Here is a 6,074-nt window from a genome sequence, read left to right as displayed (position 1 = left end):
TCTATTGGTAACATCCAACCAAAAATTCTTACACAATAGTCTAGCAACTCGTCGACATAAATTTCATAATTTGGTAAAATATGTTCTGGAGAATTACAAGTAATTACTGCAAATCTATCATCCAAAGAAATTTTCCAACAATCACCAAGAGAGAGCTTTAAAATACGTTTTGTAAAATCATCAAATTTTTGTAACACGACGTTGTAGTTCGAGAAATTAACTCTTGCGTCACTAAAAACTCCTCACGTTTTGTAATGGATATTGAACTTCGCTGTGATAGATTACTTTTCTTAGGGAGATGTAGAGTTGGCAATGCTCCATCCTTTAAACTTTTTCAAGATGAGTAAACCCAAAATTGATCTTCAGTAAAGTGAAGCTCGCAAATATAAAGGTTGAAGGAACCATTTCGTTTTTTCAAAGAATCATCGATGAGTCTGTCTCTAGTAATTACGTTAATAAGCTCATTACTCCATTTCTTATTTGCATCATTAGTTGGAGTAGGAACTTTGAAAATGCTGATATCTTTGTGTCTTCTTAAAGTTGAACAACCAAATATTGCACAATTTCCACCAGGCATCAAAAAATCAATTTCAATAAAAATAGAAAGAAAACTTAAAAAAATAACAGGCAAGTGCTAACAACAACAATCTTTTTGTGCATGTTCGGGAGTCCGGAAACGAGAAAAAACAGTATGAAAGAATTAAAACAATGCGCTATTGTTCGCTTCCAAACTATATCTTTCTTATAACTATGGACTACCGAAAACAAAAACAAAACAAAAGATTTTAAAACGCTGCGTTGCAACGTTTTGGAAACTGCTATTAATATTTTACTAAATGATTTTTACGGCTTCTAAAGCGCAAATTTTTCACAGAAATAATTTTGATTCGAAGTGTGGTGTTTAAACCGATGAATCATTTTAAACGAACTCAAATTTTTAAATTCCAAATTATAAACTAATATCTTAATAGAAAAACAAAAGGGGAGGAGGGATCGCAAAGTATATCCGAAATAATCAACTGTTTAAAGTAAGACAAGACCTCTCCATCTCTGACGCTGATACAAAAGTCTTTACTATTGAGATAACGGGTAATAAATCATAAAATATTATAATTTCCACTTGCTATAAACCTCCAGAAGGTGATACAATTAAATTTTCAAATTTTTTAAATGAAATCTTTCTCAAAATAAATGACAAAGGAAAAAATATTTTATTTATTGGGGATTTCAATATTAACAGTCTAAACTACAAAGAAAATGCGGTTACTAAACTCTTTTTTGATAATCTGTTTCAGTTGTGTATCCTTCCAATCATCAACAAACCTACTCGGGTAACGCCAACCTCCGTCTCTGCTATACACAATATATTACCAAATACATTTCTAGAAATTTCTTTAAAAGCAGGAATTATCAAAACCGATTTATTAAATCATTTTCCAATTTATTTTTCATTATCTCAAGATTTAAGAACCGATATCAATCCTAAAACCAAAATTTACAAAAGAAAAATCAATCAGTTCTCTATTAAAAATTTAAAGACTCGCTATCGGTAGTAAATTGGGATGGAGTGTATCTAGAATGTAACCTTGAACACACAAACTCCGCATGCAATTTATTTATAGATATTTTTCTAGATCACTACAATAAACATTTCCCTGTTGAAGAAAAAGAAATAGAGCTAAAATATTTTAACTGCCCATGGATAACTGACGGGATTAGAAAATCTTCAAAAACAAATCAAAAACTCTATATCAAGTATTTAAAAAACAGAAACGAAAATAACTTAACAACATACAAAGAATACAAAATCTATTTGAAAAAGTTAGAAAGAATTCCAAAAAAAAATATTATTCAAAACAACTACAAAAAAGCAAAAGTAATATTAAAAAAACCTCGAACATATTGAAAGAAATAATAGGTAAAAACGTTACAAAATCAAATAATTTACCTGATAAAAATATCGTTAACGAAACTGACTATATCGACAAAATTTCCATCGCTGAAAACTTCAATAGCTTTTTTGCAAACATAGGCCCTAACATGGTTTCAAAAATTCAATGCCCTGATATCTCCTTCAAAACCTATATCACAAACCAATATTTCTGTTTAAATATTTTCTCTGGACTAACCATGAAGAACTAGATATTGCAATAATCTCTCTTAAGACAAATAAGGCCCCTGGGATAGACGACATTTATAGCTATATAGTTGTAAATGTGTTTCCGAATAAATTGAAAATAGCTAAGGTAATACCAATATTAATAACCGGAGATTCATTTACACTAAATAACTACAGATCTATCTCAGTTCTTCCTGTATTTTCAAAACTTTTGAAGTGATAATATACAATAAACTGTATAAATATCTAAAAAATAACAAAATCCTAAATGAAAAACAGTTTGGCTTCCGAAAGCAACATTCAACCGAATGCGCAATTCTTGATCTTATAAATAATATAAATGACTCCTTTGAAAACAAAAACACGTCGTTGAATTCTTTAATGATTTATCTAAGGCGTTTGACAAAGTAGATCTTTTTTTTTTATTTTTTTATTTTTTTTTTATTTTTTTTTTAAATTTTCCGTTTTTGTTACAATTAAATTCCGTAATATAATACAAGATACTCTTATTCTTTCAAAAATAATCCAGTTATAAATATAAAAAAAAATCAAAGACAAAATAATAAGAGATAGTTATACAAAAATATATAAAAACGCGGGAAACTTGCAGAAGACCATTAAGTCTTATCATCAAGAACCGTTGTACTAGTTATGTTTTTACAATATTAAATTCCTATAATATTGTTAAAAGCAAAACTTAATTAACTAAGGTAAATAGTGTTAACACCAAAAACATTCAATGTAAAAAGACAAGAACAAATAAAACAAACAGTCAAAGAAACAAAAACAAAACAAAGCAGTTTAAAAGAAATCATTAATAAGATTTTTATACTTTGAAATACTCTTTTTTATTAGTTTTTGAAAGCAATTTATATTGTTTACATCTTGTAAATTACTATATTTTGCAAAGATTTTATTCCAGATATGCGGAGCACGATACGTAATTTTAAATTGTTCTTGTTTAGTTTTGCACAATGGTTCAATTAGGCCTGTTGTGCGTAAAGTATACTTAATGTTAGGTTTTATTTCATAAAGATCACGCTATCTTAATTAGGAAAATGGAAAAATATGGGATAAAAGGTGTTGCACTAAACTGGTTCAATAAATTTTTATTAGATAGAAAACAATGCGTTATTGCTCATGAAAAAAAAATTTCAAAATTACTTGAAATAAAATGTGATGTGCCCCAAGGTTCCATAATTCCATCTCTTTTGTTTTTAATATTAAAAAACGATCTTCCTAAACCCTTAAGTAAATTGGATGTCATGATGTTCGCAGACGACACCAATTTATTTTATGCATCCTCATCAATTACAGAACTTTATGAAACTACAAATGCTGAACTTCAAAAAATAAACAGTTAGTTAAAATCTAACAAATTGTCGCTAAACACAGAAAAAACCAAATACATTCTTTTTCCTTCTTACCTTAAAAAAATACCACCCGATTTACCTTCGCTAAATTTAGATACTGAAGAAATGGAGAGAACCCAAGCAACTAAATTTCTAGGGATACTTATTGATGAAAACATCTCATGGAAATCACATATAGATGTATTATTATTATTATTATTATTATTATGTATTTCGCCAATAAGAAAAGTTTACAAGTTTATGCAATACAAATATATAAATACATGGCTGGGGCAAGAAGAAGACAAGTTCTGTCTTATCACCAAGCCCCTTTAAATAAAAATGTCAATAATAAAAATACAAAACAAAGTAACTCGTTAAATAAACGTTAAACAAAACGTTGCGTTAAAATAAAATAACGATAAATAAAAACTAAAAAACATTTTACGCTATATTACAGTGTAATATATCCAAAAGTATACGAAGATATGTATAAATTCATAAAGTACAAATTGAACTGTATATAGAACATATATTTAAACCATATTTAAAAAGAAATAGACAAACGTGATTACTCTTAATCAAAGGCTTCAGAAAAATTTTAATTCGTTGTCATTTAATAAAAGCTTTTGCTTAAGTTTGTTTTTAAATTGTTTAATAGAAGAAATAGTTTTTAACTCATTATTTAATAGCATGTTCATAGTTTAGGACCTCTGTTAGCAATTGAGAACTTAGTAACAGAGTAATAGGTTTTAGGTTGAACATAATTGTTTTCTGAAAATCGTTTTGGGTATAGATGATATATCTTTTCCAAAAAAGAGTTAAATAAAATAGGTGCTATTTTTTTATTAACTTTGAACATAAAAATAAGAATTTGATAAAGATTTAGTTGAAATACGTTGAGAATATTAAATTTAATGAATAGAGGTTTAGAGTGTGAGAAACGATCTACATTTCCAATAATTCTTAAAGCATTAATTTGTTGAATTAATAGTTTATTTATTTTAGTAACGTTAGTGCTACACCAGGCAACGTTTGCATAACTTAGGTAGCTATGAATAAATGAAAAATAAATGTATTTTAAACAGGTTTGATTTAATAACTGCTTAGCTTTGTAAAGTAGACCAATATTTTTCGAAATTTTATTTTGAATTATTTTTATGTGCTCCTTCCAACTCACATTTTCATCAATAACAACACCAAGAAATAACAATGAACGCTCTCTTATTATACAAGAGTTATTTACAACTAAAATTGGAAGATTTAATGGGATGAGTCTCTTTTCATGAAAACGATGGAAGAAAGTATATTTTGTTTTTTTTATGTTTATGGATAATTTATTTGCTATAAACCATTCACTTAGTTTAGCAAGCTCTTTGTTTACTGTTTCAAATAAAGAATTAATATCCTTATCAGAATAAAATAAGTTGGTGTCGTCTGCAAATAGGATTGAATTTAAGATACCTGAAAATATATTTAAGTCATTTATATAAATGAGGAATAAAAGGGGCCCTAAAATTGATCCTTGTGGGACGCCGCAGGAAATTGTCGCTAAATCCGTTTTACTATCATTAAACGAGATGTACTGTTTCCTGTTTGCTAGATAACTTTTAAACAATGCTAAGTTAAAACTTATGATACCATAATTTTTAAGTTTGTGCAGGAGAATATTATGATCCACCGTATCAAAAGCCTTACTTAGATCAATAAAGACGCCTAAAGTAAATTTGTTTTCATCAAAAGCTTTAAATATTTCGTGTACTAGATGAATGATTGCATGATCGGTTGAGTGGCCAGATTTGAACCCAAATTGTTTATCGTAAAGAATTTTATTATTAGTTAAAAAGGAAAACAGTCTGTTAAACATAACACGTTCTAAAATCTTGGAAAAGCAGGTAAGAATTGAGATTGGTCTGTAGTTTGAGACATCAGAAGGATCACCTGTTTTATAGATTGGTGTAACCTTTGCACATTTTAAGTTTTCAGGAAAAACTCCGTGTTTTAAAGATAAATTAAAAATATGTAAAAGTGGTATTTTTATAAAACTTATTGATTTAATAATGACAATACTACTGACATCATCAGCACCCGAACTTTTATTAGGTTTTAGTAAAGAAACTGAGTTTAATAATTCATCTTCTGTAAGTTCATGATTAGACAAGACAGATTTATTTGGTGTTAGGTATGAACGAAAGTTTGTCTGAGATGGTCCTATTTTGGAGGCTAAATTCGAACCTACATTAACAAAAAAGTTATTAAGTGTTTCTGCAACTAATAATTTATTTACAATTAAGTTATTATTAATTTTAAGATTAGTTGGAAGTGCATTTCGGTCCAGATTTTTCTTGCCAATTACCTCTTTAATAATGTTCCATGTTTTTTGTGTACTGTTGTTTTTCTTTTTTTTTAAAAAAACTATTATTTTTCAGAATAATAGTTTTTTTTTGAGCGTTTTAGAACAGATTCAAATAAACGTTTATAACTTTTATAAGTAGTTTCATTTACCAAAGTTCTTTTTTTAAGAAACTTACAATATAATCGTTGTTTAATTTTGGAAGATTTAAGGATTCCCTTCGTTATCCATGGGTTTAAAAGCGTTTTAG

The sequence above is a fragment of the Hydra vulgaris genome, chromosome 08 (assembly GCF_038396675.1).
Source record: "Hydra vulgaris chromosome 08, alternate assembly HydraT2T_AEP".
NCBI lineage: Eukaryota > Metazoa > Cnidaria > Hydrozoa > Anthoathecata > Hydridae > Hydra > Hydra vulgaris.
Note: the sequence above shows the minus strand (reverse complement) of the source record.